The sequence below is a fragment of the Ovis aries genome, chromosome 26 (genome assembly GCF_016772045.2).
Source record: "Ovis aries strain OAR_USU_Benz2616 breed Rambouillet chromosome 26, ARS-UI_Ramb_v3.0, whole genome shotgun sequence".
NCBI lineage: Eukaryota > Metazoa > Chordata > Mammalia > Artiodactyla > Bovidae > Ovis > Ovis aries.
This window is the reverse complement of record NC_056079.1, coordinates 19,757,986-19,776,688: the sequence shown is the minus strand read 5'-3', so window position 1 is coordinate 19,776,688 and position 18,703 is coordinate 19,757,986.

Sequence of the window (18,703 nt, the reverse complement as noted above, 5' to 3'; positions counted from 1 at the left end):
TCAAACCAAATATGACTAAGTGTAAAATTTTAGCAAAGTGTGACATCCAGATGTTCTCTATCTAAAATGTTAGGGAAATTGAATTCTACACTTCTCTTCTCTCACTTAGGTCATTCTTAACTCTCTTTCATTGCCTTGGAAATATTTTTAAACCAATTTTATTGAGATATGGCTGACATTCAATAAGCTATGTAACAACTTGATACCATAAACATACCACTCACCTCTAAGTTTCTTCCAGCACCTTTTATTTATTATTATTACTGTATTTTGTGATAAGAATACAACTTAAGATCTATCGTTTTGGCGACATTTTAAAATATACAATGCAGTACTGTTAACTATAAGTACTGTGCTTGCTATTTAGTACATCTCTGGGAGTTTTTCATCTTGTAGAATTTATTCAACCAACCATGACTGTACTATAGAACATATTTATTGAAAAAAATTGCAGTCAGCTTGTTAAAGGTCACTAATCTACTAGAACTCCAAATCATTCTTCAATTCAGTTCAGTTCAGTCGCTCAGTCGTGTCCAACTCTCTGCGACCCCATGAATCACAGCATGCCCAGCCTCCCTGTCTATCACCAACTCCCGGAGTTCACTCAGACTTATGTCCATTGAGTTGGTGATGCCATCCAGCCATCTCATCCTCTGTCATCCCCTTCTCCTCCTGCCCCCAATCCCTCCCAGCATCAAAGTCTTTTCCAATGAGTCAACTCTTCGCATCAGGTGGCCAAAGTACTGGAGTTTCAGTTTTAGCATCATTCCTTCCAAAGAAAACCCAGGGCTGATCTCCTTCAGGATGGACTGGTTGGATCTCCTTGCAGTCCAAGGAACTCTCAAGAATCTTCTCCAGCACCACAGTTCAAAAGCATCAATTCTTCAGTGCTCAGCTTTCTTCAAGTCCAACTCTCACATCCATACATGACCACTGGGAAAACCATAGCCTTGACTAGACAGACCTTAGTCGGCAAAGTAATGTCTCTGCTTTTCAATATGCCATCTAGGTTAGTCATAACTTTCTTCTAAGGAGTAAGTGTCTTAATTTCATGGCTGCAATCACTATCTGCAGTGATTTTGGAGCCCAAAATTATAAAGTCAGCCACTGTTTCCCCATCTATTTGCCATGAAGTGATGGGACCAGATGCCATGATCTTCGTTTTCTCAATGTTGAGCTTTAAGCCAACTTTTTCACTCTCCTCTTTCACTTTCATCAAGAGGCTTTTAGTTCCTCTTCACTTTCTGCCATAAGGGTGGCATCATCTGCATATCTGAGGTTATTGATATTTCTTCCTCACAAAGATTTAAATTCAAAAGTATTCCAAGCGTATCCTCTGAACTGCCAACTCACATCATAATCTGAGAATTGGAAGAGATCCATGAATTTACAGTTGAGTCCAAATGCAAAGGTCCTATACAAGTTTTAGGAAAGTTGCCGAAAACATTAGAACTGGGTCAGTTTTGGGGCTTCAGTTCTTGTTTTTTTCCTTTTACATTATAGTTTATTACAGGATATTAAACATAGTTCCTTGTGCTATACAATAGGACCTTATTGCTTATCCATTCTATACAAAATAGTTTGCATCTGCTGGTCCCAAACTCCTCAAGTGCTTAACACCAAAGGGGAAATTTCAAGGGAAATCATCCACTGAAAATCTAAAATAATTTGTATGAGGAAAAAAACAAAATAACAGAACTTGAATATTTTTTTATTACCACCTGTAAATAAGATCCTACTGTATTGTTATGTGGTAAATTAATTTAACCTGGCAGAAACTACATACCCTGATTATATCATTCTAGATTTCCATGTGTTTTCACAATATTAATTGCTTGTTATGTTTCTCCTTGAGTCCAAATATTAACTTTAAGTATATGTAGAACAAAGAGTTTTCCATTTGAAGTGAACTTATCTTTATAAGCTAAAATAAAGTACAGTGGGTTTTTCTTGCAAAATTATGTTACTATTATAGAACTTCTAATTTGTTTTGTCATCTCATCACAGAACAATGACTACATTCCTTCATTTCCCATTTAAAAGGAGTATAATAACTCTTAAAAATTCATCATCCATAATTAAGCACCACCAAAGAAAATATGGTCATTTGCCAATAAAAAAGCCCCTTTGTTTACATGACCAGCCCTTCATAGTAAGTAAATTCTTCAATAATTATTTTCTTTATTCATCAAGGCCCTACATGTTTTTTTTTAAAGCCTTTTCATAGCTCTAAGGTATGTTTAATTTGATAAATACACAAAATCTTAAAAATGACCATTTTAAAGGTGATATTGACATAAAGGCTGACAGGTCTAACATTCTCAAAATTCACATGTGGCATCAAAATTTTACATCACTCAAATTTTTCCTTTGAGAAGCAAAGCTGATGATAAATAATATTGAACTTGGTAAGAGATGCTGTTTGTCCTCTGTCACTTAAATACATTCTAATTTATGAAAACCCAAGAGTGGAGATTTTTCATGTCTTTCGTCTTAAGTAGAGCAGCCTTCCTACTTTCTCTAATTGCACTAAAGAACTAAAGATAAATGTTCATGAAATCAACATGACTGACTTGCTTTTTTCACACAGAGGGAGCTTATTTAGGGCCTAGAAGCAATTTGTGTGTAATAGAGATGCCATTTCTTCAAATGAGTTCTTTAATGAGCCTTTGTCTCACAACTTAATTGTGCTTTTTACTTTATTCCCAAAGATATTCTGGTGTCTTCTACACACACCAATAGGAACATGGCTACCTGGAGAAACTCAAAGGTAACTCACCTTAAGTAATAAAAGGAAAGGGAGGTCTCTTTTGGAAGATTACTCTTGAAAAGGGCCTTTTAACTATTCAAAGAATACTGAAATAACTTGTTTTCAAGAATAAGACAGAGTACATTGTTTACTGACTCCTGCAATTTCACACAATTTTTCTAAAACCTATGACAGCAATAGTTTATTTTTTCCTAATAAAGCTGCTATAGATTGTTTATGAAGTTTAACTATACCTCAACCTTATTTTACTTTCAGGTAACTAAATATTGTTAAATACAGTTAACTTAGAGACATTGATATTCAAATACCTAAGAAAAATAACCTTAGGTCAGAGGATACATGTCCAATACTATTAAGGTTTGGGGAAGGTACAGTAAGGAGTAAATGCCATCAGGATAATATACTTCACTGAAAAATTGCTTCTGGCAGTTTTCAATAGATCAATTCAGAAAATAATGCTTCCTACCAACATCTGAAGTGCAAGTGGAATCTGGCTTCATTTATTTCTATTAAGCAGTCATTTCTCTGTGTTGCACTTAATTGAGCTAGTGTTCCCTTCATTAAGTATGCATTTTCATTTTTGAAAAATGCTGTTATTCCAACCACAGTAAATGTTAGAAGGAGAAATCAAATATTTTTTAGGAAATACAAGATGTGTATGTGTTGATTTTTATATTCAAGAAAATAAGGAAAAATATTAAATGGTTCATATTTACGTAATTCACATGAATCACTTCCTAGTTTCCCTGTATTACAAGCCTCATCAATTTATTATAGAATCTTGACTGTTGAGAGTATAGACTTCATTGCTTGACACACCATTCACACATTTACCCCGAACATCTCCTGCTGGGTGGAAGGTCTCTTCCCATCTTAGACCATAATTCTTGAAATTTTTTGTTTGTATTTCAGTTACTAGAACAAGCTCTTTACATGAGGAAGCCTGCGATAACTTTGATTATATTTTTATTTGGTTATTGGCTCCTTGGGTCTCCCATAACACTTTTTGTCTCTTCTTCAACACTCTAATCAACACAGAAAACCCTGCCAAATTCTATTTCCCTTCAGGAAAAAAAAAAAGAAAAGAAAAGTCAAAAGAAATATTATGAATCTCTAAGAGAGCAAGATGATAAATTAGCCACAATCTTGGATTAAAAAGTCAGTTTGAGGGACTATCTGCTGACTGTAATGGGCTTTTTCTCAGAATACAATCCTGGGTCTCTATAATATACCGGTGAATGAACATTCAATATCCCCAAGTGTCTTCAGCTTACCTTAGCTAAAGTGACTACAGGTTTAAAAATATGAGATTCATTTGAGGTAAACACCTATCATAGCCAAAGTGAAAACTCAGTAAGGCAACTACAGAGTATGACCTTTGAAAAGTACTACTTTCTGATGTTCCCTCCAAGCTCTTTGTAAAATACACACCAAAGCTAAAAGATGGATACTATTAACTTGTTTTTTGCCATTTAACATATTTGGAGTTAATGAGAGTTCTTAGATCTACTGCATGATGTCTTCTAATAATTTGACTCATGTCAGCAATCATTTCTTCAAATAGTACATGTATCTGATTTTTCTCTCCTTTCCTTCTGTAATTCCAAAGCAAAGCTGAGGCTTTTCTCACTACATCATTATGTGATCTCTTTCCTATTTTCCTCTTTTTCCTTCTCATTTACATTCCTAATTCTGAATTCCTTCTTCAGTTGCATTGCATCTTCTCTTAGAAACCATCCTTTAATATCTTAATTAACGACACTATAGTTTTCAATTATAAATTTTTGAGCTTTAGAAGTAGCTTATAGTTCTCTCCAAAATTTTCAAGCATTTCTTTTTTACTCTTGAAAAGGAGATGAGTTATTTTAATGCCCTTCACCTCTACGATCTAGGGCACTTGGTAAATCTGATCCTATTGCCTGCCTCTGCTGCATCATTCATGATGTCTTGTCTCCTTTTTTATGTCAGGCATTATATTTGTAAATTTGCTGTAGAAATTACTCAAAGCCTAGAATCTCACCATTCTCCAGAAAGGAATCATGCTGTTTTTGTTAGATACCAGAATGGAATGGCAATCTGAGCTCACCTCAATTCAATTCTGAAGATCAAAACGATTCCAAGTTGAGCTGCAGTCCCTGCAAATGTTCATCTACTTCTTTTTAAATTTTTTAAAATTTATTTTATTTTTGGCTGTGCTGGGTCTTCATTGCTGTGCATGCTTTTCTCAAGTGGGGGTGGGGGGCATGGGAAGGTGGGGGGTGGGGAGGGGTGGGGAGGGGTTGGGAGGGTGGGGACTACTCTCTAGTTGTGCTGGGTAGGCTTCTTATCGCAGTGGCTTCTCTTGTCGCAGACCACAGGCTCTAGGCATGTAGGCTACAGTAGGTGCAGCAAAGGGCTCAGTAGTTGCAGCCCCCAGGCTCTAGAGCACAGGCCCCACACTTCTGGCACAGGGACTCAGTTGCTCCGGGGCATGTAATGTCTCCTGCGTTGGCAGGCGGACTCTTCACCACTGAGCCACCAGATAAGCCCCCAGTCCAGCTACTTCTGATTCACATTTTCTTCAAATGTGTAGTTTTTAAGGTTCCAATTAAAAGTAATGGAAATTTACAGGGCCATTGATTTGGCAGACTTGGACTCCAAACCCTATTACACTAGCTTTGTGGGACTTTCAAAAGCAAAACTCAGCCTTTCATCACTACCACAGAATTATCAACACCTCAAGAGGATGTGGACCCAGGATATTCCAGACTTAGTTTCCTTTTTACCTGGAATTCTGAGCTGGTGTTTCTTCATTGGTTCTCTGAAGGCGGTTTAAGTAGAATTTTTTATTGTTTAATCCAGATTTCAATTACCCTCCGTAGAGGATTGTCTAAATCACCTAGTCTTTTGTTATTTACAAATGCTATTATTTAACATAGTACAGGTAACATTATTATTACTGACAAGTATTATTAATATCATTATTGTTACTACTGGAAAAGGTTAGTTTTCATTTCAATCCCAAAGAAGGACAGTACCAAAGAATGTTCAAACTACTGCACAATTGCACTCATTTCACCTGCTACTGAGGTAATGCTCAAAATCCTCCAAGCTAGTCTTCAACAGTTTGTAAACCAAAAAATTTCAGATATACAAGCTGGATTTAGAAAAGGCAGAGGAACCAGAGGTCAAACTGTCAAAATCCACTGGATCATAGAAAAAGCAATAGATTCCAGAAAAAACATCGACTTCTGCTTCATTGACTATGCTAAAGCTTTTGACAGAGTGAATCACAACACACTGTGAAAATTCTTAAAAGAAACAGGAATAACAGACCACCTTCCCTGCCTCCTGAGAAACCTGTCTGCAGGTCAATAAGCAACAGTTAGAACTGAACATGGAAAAATGGACAGGTTCAAAATTGGGAAAAGAGTATGTCAAGGCTATATATTGCTACCCTGCTTATTTAACTTATATGAAGAGTACATTGTATAAAATGCCAGGCTGGATGAAGCACAAGCTGGAATCAAGATTTCCAGGAGAAATATCAACAACCTCAGATATGCAGATGATACTATCTTTATGGCAGAAAGCAAAGAGCCTCTTGATGAAAGAGAAAGAGGAGAGTGAATAAGATGGCTTAAAACTCAACATTCAAAAAACTAAGATCATGGCAACCAGTCCCATCACTTCATGGCATAAAGATGGGGAAACAATTGGAAACAGTGACAGATTTTATTTTCTTGGGCTCCAAAATCATTGCGGATGGTGACTGCAGCCATGAAATTAAAAGATGCTTGCTCCTTGGAAGAAAAGCTATAACAAACCTAGACAGTGTATTAAAAAACAGAGATATCACTTTGCCAACAAAGGTCTGTATAGTCAAAGCTGTAATTTTTCCAGTAGTCATGTATGAATGTGACAGTTCAACTATAAAGAAGGCTGAGTGCTGAAGAATTGATGCTTCCAAACTGGAGAAGACACTTAAGAGTTCTTTGGACAGCAAGATCAAACCAGTCAATCCTAAAGGAACTCAACCCTGACTATTCACTGGAAAGACTGATGGGGAAGCTAAAGCTCCAATACTTTGTCCACCTGATGTGAAGGGCCAACTCATTAGAAAAGATCCTGATGCTGAGAAAGACTGAAGGCAGGAGGAGAAAGGAACAGAGGATGAGATGGTTGAATGGCATCACTGAGAGTGGACATGAGTTTGAGCAAACTTCGGGAAATGGTGAAGGGCAGGGAAGCCTGGTGTGCTGCAGTCCATGGGGTCACAAAGAGTTGGACACTACCTAGCAACTGAACAACAACAATTATTACTATTCCGCTAATGCATGCATCTTCATCTTTCCCAGTTAATTTTCTTACTGGCTTTTAAGATTTGTTTCCTCTGTTATTGCCTTACATCAAATCTATCTCTAAACTGCTACCAGGGCAATATTTCAACATGGAAATTCAATAATGCCATTTCCATGTTTAAATTCTTTAGTAACTTTCCTGCTGATAGATAACATTGTATAGAATAATACAAGGAGGAACTTAGGAGTAAAGTAAACCTCATCTCAAATCCTTACTCTAGCAATAGTTATACAAATTGGCAAAGTTATTTAAATTCTCATCTCTATTTGTCTAAAGTTAGCATGATATTAACATTGAGTATAAAAAGTTATCTGAAGATTAAATAAGAAGATTAGTATAGAGAGTATTAACAAGATACATAGCACTTAGTATCACGTTGCAAGAGTTCAGCAGATCTGAGGAGTTCTCTTATACCTAAAGTATTTCTAAATATACAAATTTCCCAAAATCTCTCTATTATTTTTTAATACATTATTACACCTAATAATGGAATAATTTTCTTCTGGCTTTTCTCTAACATGGAAAAAAGTCAGAAAAAATAGAAATAAATGATTTTTCTCATTTTTAAAATTAGCTGGAGAGTCAAAACTCTCTTTTCTGCCTCAAACTGTTCATAGGCTTCCTACCCACCTATCATGGAAGAAGCACAATGCATTTTAACAAAAGAGGAAAAATAAAGCATAAGATGCCAAGTGCATCAAAATTAAGACTCAAATTAATTGTTTAAATGAACTGTAACTGCTTTATAAAAAGATAAAATTGCCCTTCAAGATCAGATAATTTTCTATTAACTTAGAGAAAAATAAAATGTGATTTCCAAACTGACAGAAAGGGCAACTCTACTGAAAACAGAATGATGGAGGCTACTGGCTGACTGCAAATTGTATGTTATTTAATTAAATTGTATTACAAATGTATAAATTTTCTATATAATGTGAACATATTTACACCCAAAGGAGGAGATATTAAAAACTATGTCTAAAGTAATGTCATCTCTTATAAAATTTTCATCAAATCCATACCTTCCTAAAGTATCTACATGATTAATGCCATCCTAAACCCTTTCTTTGGCTTTCAGACTCTCAGTGCCTCTGTTTCATCTGATCTTTCAAATTAGTCACCCTTCCTCACCCTTTAACTTGTTCCCTTTCACACCTGTCTTTTACCCTTGATTCTAATCAAGACATATTTGGGAATTTCAATAAGCTTAAAATAAGAGAATAATAAACAACGGGCACACAAAGATATACAGGTGATCTTTAAATAAATCTCATTTCACCATATTGTAGTAGATGAAGCAGTTAATGATTTTTACATCTGGCAACACAATCTAAACATCCTGAACATAATTTTCCAGAAAACAACTAGTCAGAATCTGTTGGACAGCCTAGACAGAGGCTTTAGTCAGCTGATGCGTGGTACCACACAGTGAGTGAGACAGATGTGCACTTAATTGGCTAATGAGTCCACCTTCAAACTCAGAAAACTCATACTGAAATAAATTATCAGGTAACTATCTCAGCAGCCGCAGGAAAAAAGTAAAAATTAGTAAGTTTCTCTGCAAAGAAATATCACACACTACAAAAAAGACCCTATTTCCCCACTTCTAAGACCTTGCCAATTATAAGATGCACTCTTATTTGATATTCCACCAACAATTTTTTTAACTGTCAATTCAAGTATGACATGTTTTGATTCCAAGATGCATTCTGATAGAAGAGATGTTAAATTTGAAAAGAAGTTGTATCTACTAAAGTTAAAATGTGATCATCTTTATTTTGACTTTAGCCTTTGCCTTTTCAAAGGGAAGTCTCAGTCTCAATCCTAGAATTTCTATTTTCAAAATTCACTTAAGCAGCAAATGACTTTATAAATGTAGCCATCGAAGCCCAAAGAGTGACTTGATCTGATATCAGAGTTGTAGACACTGCAGACAAGGAGTTAATGTAACAGAAAAGAAAAACAGTCTTTGCTTTTTGAGGGCTAATTTTTGGGTGTGTGTGTTTACTGTATTGGTTCTCCATACCCTATTTAATTCTGACAGTGAACTAACCTCTTATTTGCATTCCTATAACAAATTTAGCTCTTGTAAACTGTACTGATTACTTAGCTCTATTGGATCCATTTTTCTGTAATCTTTCCTTCTGTCTTCTTCACAATTCACCGATCATATTTTCTTATCAAAAATCCAAAAGGACTGAACTATCAATTATCTGAGAAAAAGGAAATTTATGAAACAGATTAGAAAGCTCCCAGTCACATATTCTCTTGTAGAAATCAGAACAAACGAATGATATTGTCTATTTCATTAAGTTCTAGGGAAAACTCATGGCAAGAATTAGAAGCCATTACTCCATTGATTGCAATCATCAAACCTGCACTCTAGCAAAAATATTCTATTAAACAGCCATGATTTGCAGATTCATCCACAACATCTTTGGTACTATTAAGCAAGACAAAATATCCTATTAAAAGCTACAAGGACACTGCTCTCTACTTGACTATAGCAATTGTCTCATTGCAAAGCATTTCGGAAGGATGGATTATGTACTTCTTTCTTTTTTTTTTTTTTTTTTTTTAGTTTTTATTTTTAAATTTTAAAATCTTTAATTCTTACATGCATTCCCAAACTTGAACCCCCTCCACCTCCCTCCCCATAACAACTTTCTGGGTCATCCCCATGCACCAGCCCCAAGCATGCTGCGTCAGACATAGACTGGCGATTCAATTCACATGATAGTATACATGTTAGAATGTCATTCTCCCAAATCATCCCACCTCTCCCTCTCCTCTGAGTCCAAAAGTCCGTTATACACATCTGTGTCTCTTTCCTGTCTTGCATACAGGGTCGTCATTGCCATCTTCCTAAATTTTACTTCACTCTGTATAATCGGCTCAGTTTCATCCATCTCATCAGGACTGATTCAAATGAATTCTTTTAACGGCTGAGTAATACTCCATTGTGTATATGTACCACAGCTTTCTTATCCATTCATCTGCTGATGGACATCTAGGTTGTTTCCATGTCCTGGCTATTATAAACAGTGCTGCGATGAACATTGGGGTACATGTGTCTCTTTCAATTCTGGTTTCCTCGGTGTGTATGCCCAGAAGTGGGATTGCTGGGTCATAAGGTAGTTCTATTTGCAATTTTTAAGGAATCTCCACACTGTTCTCCATAGTGGCTGTACGTTCCCTCTCCAGCATTTATTGCTTGCAGATTTTGGATCGCAGCCATTCTGACTGGTGTGAAGTGGTACCTCATTGTGGTTTTGATTTGCATTTCTCTAATAATGAGTGATGTTGAGCATCTTTTCATGTGTTTGTTAGCCATCCGTATGTCTTCTTTGGAGAAATGTCTATTTAGTTCTTTGGCCCATTTTTTGATTGGGTCGTTTATTTTTCTATAACTTCAGACAGTCATTTTATGTAGAATTAATAAGAAAGTCTTGCAATGACTGGTTGGTGTGTTGGGCAGAGTGTGATGACTTTTCTGAATCTCCATTTCCAGAGTCCTTCAGTTCAGTTCAGTCATTCAGTGGTGTCCAACTCTTTGCGACCCCATGAATCGCAGCACTCCTGGAGTTCACTCAAACTCATGTCCATCGAGTTGGTAATGCCATCCAGCCATCTCATCCTTTGTCATCTCCTTCTCCTCCTGCCCCCAATCCCTCCCAGCATCAAAGTCGTTTCCAATGAGTCAACTCTTCATATGAGGTGGCCAAAGTATTGGAGTTTCAGCTTTAGCATCAGTCCTTCCAACGAACACCCAGGACTGATCTCCTTTAGAATGGACTGGTTGGATCTCCTTGCAGTCCAAGGGACTCTCAAGAGTCTTCTCCAACACCACAGTTCAAAAGCATCAATTCTTCAGTGCTCAGCTTTCTTCACAGTCCAACTCTCACATCCATACATGACCACTGGGAAAACCATAGCCTTGACTAGATGGACTTTGTTGGCAAAGTAATATCTCAGCTTTTGAATATGCTATCTAGGTTGGTCATAACTTTCCTACCAAGGAGTAAGCATCTTTTAATTTCATGGCTGAAATCACCATCTGCAGTGATTATGGAGCCTCCAAAAATAAAGTCAGCCACTGTTTCCACTGTTTTCCCATCTATTTGCCATGAAGTGATGGGACCAGATGCCATGATCTTCATTTTCTGAATGTTGAGCTTGAGGCCAATTTTTTCACTCCCCTCTTTCACTTTCATCAAGAGGCTTTTTAGTTCCTTTTCAATTTCTGCCATAAGGGTGGTGTCATCTGAGGTTATTGATATTTCTCCTGGCAATCTCGTACCAGCTTGTGCTTCTTCCAGCCCAGCATTTCTCATGATGTACTCTGCATAGAAGTTAAATAGGCAGGGTGACAATATATAGCCTTGACATACTCCTTTTCCTATTTGGAACCAGTCTGTTGTTCCATGTCCAGTTCTAACTGTTGCTTCCTGACCTGCAAATAGGTTTCTCAAGAGGCAGGTCAGGTGGTCTGGTATTCCCATCTCTTTCAGAATTTCCCACAGTTTAATGTGATCCACATAGTCAAAGGCTTTGGCATAGTCAATAAAGCAGAAATAGATGGTTTTCTGGGACTCTCTTGCTTTTTCGATGATCAGACTAAAAAACTGTTCATTTTATATCAAGCAAGTGGAAGTGAGTAGTGAGTGGTGTACCTGATGGAGATAATAGGGAAGTTCAGTCCAGTTCACTCGCTCAGTCTCTCCAACTCTGTGACCCCGTGGACTGCAGCACGCCAGGCCTCCCTGTCCATCACCAACTCCCAGAGTTTACTCAAATTCCTCTCCATTGAGTCGGTGATGCCATCCAACCATTTCATCCTGTCATCCCCTTCTCCTCCTGCCCTCAATCTTTCCCAGCAAAAGGGTCTTTTCAAATGAGTTAGCTCTTCCCATCAGGTAGCCATGTATTGGAGTTTCAGCTTCAGCATCAGTCCTTCCAATGAATGTTCAGGATTGATTTCTTTTAGGATGGTCTAGTGTGATCTTCTTGCAGTCCAAAGGACTCTCAAGAGTCTTCTCCAACATCACAGTTAAAAAGCATCAATTCTTCAGTGCTCAGCTTTCTTTATAGTCCAACTCTCACATCCATACATGATTACAGGAAAAACCATAGCTTTGACTAGACAGACTTTTGTAGGCAAAGTAACGTCTCTGCCTTTTAATATGTTGTCTAGGCTGGTCATCAGAGAAGGCAATGGCACCCCACTCCTGTACTCTTGCCTGGAAAATCCCATGGACGGAGGAGCCTGATAGGTTGCAGTCCATGGGGTCGCTAAGAGTCGGGGACGACTGAGCGACTTCACTTTTGCTTTTCACTTTCATGCATTGGAGAAGGAAATGGCAACCCACTCCAGTGTTCTTGCCTGGAGAATCCCAGAGACAGTGAGCCCCCATCTATGGGATCGCACAGAGTCGGACACAACTGAAGCAACTTAGCAGCAGCAGCAGCAGGCTGGTCATAGCTTTTTTTCCAAGGAGCAAGCATCTTTTAATTTCATGGCTGAAGACACCATCTGCAGTGATTTTGGAGCCCCCAAAAAACTGAAGTCTCCCACTGTTTCCATTTTTTCCTCTTCTATTTGTCATGAAGTGATGGGACCACATGCCATGATCTTCGTTTTCTGAATGTTGAGTTTTAAGCCAACTTTTAAACTCTCTTCTTTCACTTTCATCAAGAGGCTCTTTAGTTCTTCTTCATTTTCTGCCATAAGGGTAGTGTCATCTGTGTATCTGAGATTATTGATATTTCTCCCAGAAATCTTGATTCCAGCTTGTGCTTCATCCAGCCCAGCCTTTCTCATGATGCACTCTGCATATAAGTCAAATAAGCAGGGTGACAATATACAGCCTTGACATACTCCTTTTCCTATTTGGAATCAGTCCGTTGTTCCATGTCCAGTTCTAACTGTTGCTTCTTGACCTGCATACAGATTTCTGAGGAGACAGGTCAGGTGGTTTGGTATTCCCATCTCTTTCAGAATTTTCCACAGTTTGTTGTGATCCACACAGTCAAAGGCTTGGCATAGTCAATAATGCAGAAGTAAATGTTTTTCTGGAACTCTCTTGCTTTTCTGGTGATCCAGTGGATGTTGGTAATTTGATCTCTGGTTCCTCTGCATTTTCCAGCTTGAACATCTGGAAGTTCTTGGTTCATGTACTGTTGAAGCCTGGCTCAGAGAATTTTGAGCATTCCTTTGCTAGCATATGAGATGAGTCCAATTGTGTGGTAGTTTGAGCATTCTTTGGCATTGCCTTTCTTTGGGACTGGAATGAAAACTGACCTTTTCCGGTCCTGTGGCCACTGCTGAGTTTTCCAAATTTGCTGGCATACTGAGTGCAGCACTTTCACAGCATCACCTTTTAGGGTTTTAAATAGCTTGACTGGAATTCCATCTCCTCCAGTAGCTTTATTCTTAGCAATGCTTCCTAAGGCCCACTTGACCTCACATTCCAGGATGTCTGGCTCTAGGTGAGTGATCACACTATTGTGGTTATCTGGGTCATGAAGATCTTTTTTGTATAGAGAACCACCCAAAGAGCATCTTGGTGCACACTGATCTCTAGACTGAAAATCGTTCAAAAACACATCCTCAAACCATCATCACAGACTTATCAAAATGTAGTTCATTTGCATGGAACCCACAGTGTACAATGTGCTCCTGTGAAGAAATATATAACCAATGAATTCAGATAAAAGGTAGTAAAGTAATTCCCATGGGGGTGAGGCTTTAAAAAAAAATGTTCTCTAATAAATTAAAATCAAAATTATTAAATACAAGGATTTGTTTCTAAAACTTTAGTTATTCTTATTTCTATTTTAAAGTGCCTTTGAAGTACCCAAAGATCTATATTTTCTTTCTTTACTTTCAATTTAATATTAATCAGTCATACATGTCTGTATGGCAACATAAAAGGAATTTAAGCATGAATAACAGTACTGATAGGCTCCCCTGGTAGCTCAGTGGTAAAGAATCCACCTGCCAATGCAGGAGACACGGGTTCGATCTCTAGGTAGGGAAGCTACCCTGGACAAGTAAATGGCAACTCACCTCAGTATTCTTGCCTGAGAACTCCTTGGCGCCTGGTGTGCTGCAATCCATGGGATCGCAGAGTCAGACATGACTTAGTGACAGAACAACAGCACACATAAGTAGACAAACACAGATATTATTACTAGTTGATATTGATGATGATCAGTTTTACATCATGCTGGTTTTCCATTTCTATATATAGTGTAAACAGCATCGCAGATAATGACTCTATTGTTGCTTCCATGTATAGGCCCTGCAGAGGTAAAAATTAGACACGCTGCATATGGGAGATGGTTAGGAAGAAATCCTGCATGTATTAAATGTGGTACAAAGCTCTTGATGTTGCCCAGCTGTATCTGGCTGGAGGTAAAAATGATGGTGCTTATTTCAAGTATCTCCCTATCTATTAGGTCAATTAAAAATAAGTAAATAAAAGTTTTTATTTTAGTTTCATTGAATTTTCTCATTGATCTTTATGTAGATCTGAGCTTCTGATCTATATTATTTTCTTCTCTCTGATATTTAATATTTAGTGCAAGGCAGGTCTACTGGCAACAAATGTCTTAGTGTTTATTAAATACTCTGAACCTTTTAAACAATTAAAATACTCTCTCTGTCTGCTATGAGGATTCTTCCTATATCCTCTCAGTTTTATGGGATTAATTATATGGACAAAGTACGCCTGCCTGGTTATAATTTGTCACTTCCATACCCATCAGTTGTGAGAGCTATGCCCCCATAATGAATCCAGAATGTGATGTGTGGGGTTTGGAGCCCAATTAGTAATATGTTTTGCTGAAGAAAAAATGGCTACTTTGCTTTTTTATTTTCTATAGACTTTGAATTTTTGGATAAAGTGCAGACAGAAAAGGAGAGACAAAATATATCTCTGCGTACTTGACACTGGCATAGCGTTGCTGACCTACCAGTTTCATTTCAGTTCCATTCTACTGGCATTGGAGTTAATGGAAATTTCCCTAGATACCATTTGAAACAGGAAGCTTGTCTTCAGTTCTCAGCAAACAACCCCTTTGGCAGTGGCTTCTTGACCTTAAGTCTGCTTATCTTATTACAAGACAAATTTGTGCTGCCCTTTTGAAATCATCTTATAATAATGAAACTCAGTACTACAACCAGCTCTCAATGGTAAAACACAAATCAGGTTCATTTAGAGCAGTGTTGTTGAAATTGGTATACTCCCAGTGTGAAAGGAATCTTTTGTCTCCTTCAAGATTCTTTTCTTCATTTTGATTAATACCTTATCTAAATATCCAGAGGGCTTCCCTGGTGGCTCTGCAGTAAAGAATCCACCTGCCAGTGCAGCAGACAAGAGTTCAATCTCTGGTCTGGGAAGATCCCCTGGAGAAGAAAATGGCAACCCACTCCAGTATTCTTGCCTGGAAAATCCTGTGGACAGAGGAGCCTGGAGTGATACAGTCTATGGGGCTGCAAAGAGCCAGACACAACTTAGCATCTAAACAACAACAACAAAAATATCCAGAATAAGGGCAGAAGCAAGGACATCAAAGAAGAGTCATTTAAATGCCAGTAGATATGAAACTTCTATTAATTATGTTTAGACTGCAATTCTTCCATTTTTAGGACTCAAAGCCTGCAGAATTGACCTTAATGGTCTTCTAAGTTGAGTACAAATACCTTAAATGATGAAGGGTATTGTAGGATATGGATAAGGTAATGCTTATTTATGGATGACTTCTGTGAACAGGATTCCTGATCAGGGAATTTTAAAACTAGCCAGATATCAAGCAAAAGTGCCCTAACAACTGACAGTTGCAGAATTCAGAGAGGCAGGTTTTTTAACAACAGGGATGAGGGCTTTCCTGAAGGAGGAAATGGCAACCCACTCCAGTATTCTTGCCTGGAAAATCCTATGGACAGAGGAGCCTGCCAGGCTACAGGCCATGGGGTTGCAAAAGGGTCGGACACAACTGAGCCTCTGCGCACATGAGGGTTTCATTCAGCACCGGGAACTGGGTAACCAGAGTGGAGACTGGGAAACAAGACCAGAGCATCATTCCAGACTGAAGATTTGGCCTCTGTTTTCAGGTAGAAGCTAATTTGGCATTTAGAGGAATGTGGATTGTCAGAAAATCAATCAACACCCTCATCTTTTAATCATCTTTACCAACTGACTACAAAATACACCTTGAGCCTCTTGTACTGAAGTTCTGTCTAGTACTTAATTTCTAATACATTAGTTTTTTTGAGATAGTAAATTTTATTTTGCTTTCTAAATTCCCCTCATTATAAAGCAACTATACTCCAATATATTTTTTAAAAGAATTAAGTAAAAATAAATAAATATAAATAAATAAATTCCCCTCATACTTGCAGACTCTCATTTCAGTTTTGTAGCCAGACTTTTTAATTTCTTTAGCCAAAAATTTTGGCAGCTATAAAAGCATGAACAGCTCAAAGAAACCTGTCTTAAACAAAAGCCTAAGCAAAATAAAAATGGATTATGATAGGAGACCTGGGACAGTAGGGGACAGAGCAGAGGGTCTTCAGAGCAGAAATGCAAGTTCCTGCCAAATAGGAAGCAGAGAGGGCTTTTGATCTCTGTACCTGTGTTTAGAGCACCAGGCCAAGGCCGTGCCTGGGGGTGTCCAGCCTCAAGAGAGGTGTTGCTCTCCACTGGAAACAGGACAGCTTTTCTCTAACTAGTAGAACTCATGAACTCTATTGTCAAAATAGTTTAGCACCAACAGATTTGTCTTAACCTCTGTTCAGCATTCATATTCCCAGAGGAAGTCTGGAGACCACATTCTTACCAATGGCTGAGACTGGGAGGAAGCTGTGATGGCAGGCATTTCCACTAAAGCTCACCGCATCTCCATGCCTGGCTCATCACCTGACATGTACGGCCTGGCTCATCACTGCTCAAAAAAATGATTGTTGAATTTCAATATTCTAAGGAATATTGGATTGAAGGTGCATGTTGGTAAACAGTTAAACTGTTCTTAAGATCCTGTTTGTCTGTTCTTTCAATTTGTTTTCAAATTCTCCTATGCTTCTGCTTTTGTTAGAAATTTATGTTTGAACAGTGATCATCTCTATTTCAAGTTACTTTTCCTCTGAAATGTCTTCTTTTCTCTTGGCCATGATTGAGCACAACCAGTCAATCTTGCATATTGCATACTTCTTGTGAATGCTCACCAGACACAGTGCCAGAAAGAAACTGCATCAGAGATGGATCACAGATCAATTCTTTTCATCTTATTCTTGCTAACTTAAATATCAACCTGTGTCAAAATAATATCCAAGACTATTTAATTAATATTTAATTGTTACTGTATATGACTTCAAGCACAGAGATATCCTCATGGTTCACTGACTCATTGCTTTGTCAGTCATGTAGCTAAATGTCAAGTAAACTATCTCCATGACAATGGATTGGCTCTTTTTTATACACTTTGAAGACCAATCTGGTTCAACTAAATCATTAGCCTACTGCATGTCATCTAGATCATTATTCAACTAAAATGTATCCTTGGTACATATTCTAAAGTTACAGCGACTGAAAGCACTATGTAGTATGTTGAAAAGTTCTACATGAGCGGTTTGTTGTTATTAATTTAAACAAAGCTAGTGTGAGCAGAATATAATTATAGCAAACCTATATATAAGATTGAGGTTAGGAGCTAATGACATGCTAATGAATTATTTTCTAAATAAGGAAAGCGAGTTCCTTGGAGAAATGGCTGATTTGGAGACAAGAAGAGAGAATATACAAAAGTACGAAATGAGCCTGGACTACCTTGTACTACTTAAACAGAAAGAAATACATGCTTACATAATTAATAATATAAAAGAAGGATTGCTCATGTCAAACTAACACAGCTGCCAATCACCCGATGGCCAAAGCTGGAACAATTTGAGCAGTGAAAGAAATAACAATGATATCAGATTATAATACAAAGAATAAGTACTCATGAGCCTCTAGTAAGAAGATAAAAGTATAAATAAATAACTAAATATTAAGTGGAAAGAGACAACTTCTTATGGAATAATTTCAGTTAATAAATACAGAAGGAATGTAGTAAATAGAACACCCACCATTAGAAAAATCACAGAATTATTTCTGCAGGAAGAACTCCCTTTATCTGCCTAAAGATGCATCCTCCAAAAAGAACTCAATCCTCATTGACAATTTCCTGGGAATTTCATCAACCAGAAAAATTTGACTCTTATCACAGACGTGTGTGTGTTCAGGTGTGTCCTACACTTTTGCAACACCATGGACCATAGCCCACCAGGCTCCTCTGTCTATGGGATTATCCCAGCAAGAATACTGGAGTGGGTTGCCACTTCCTTCTCCTGGTCATCATCCCAACCCAGGGGTCAAACCCACACCTCTTGTGTCTCCTGCATTGGCAGGTAAATTCTTTACCACTGAGCCACCTGGAAAGCCCTCTTATCACAGCAGAGGAGGCTAAAAGTTGACACCACATCCGGACAAATTTGTCATAAACTATCATACCTCCCATCTAGTCTTCTAAGGGCCCGCTCATCCTTCCTAA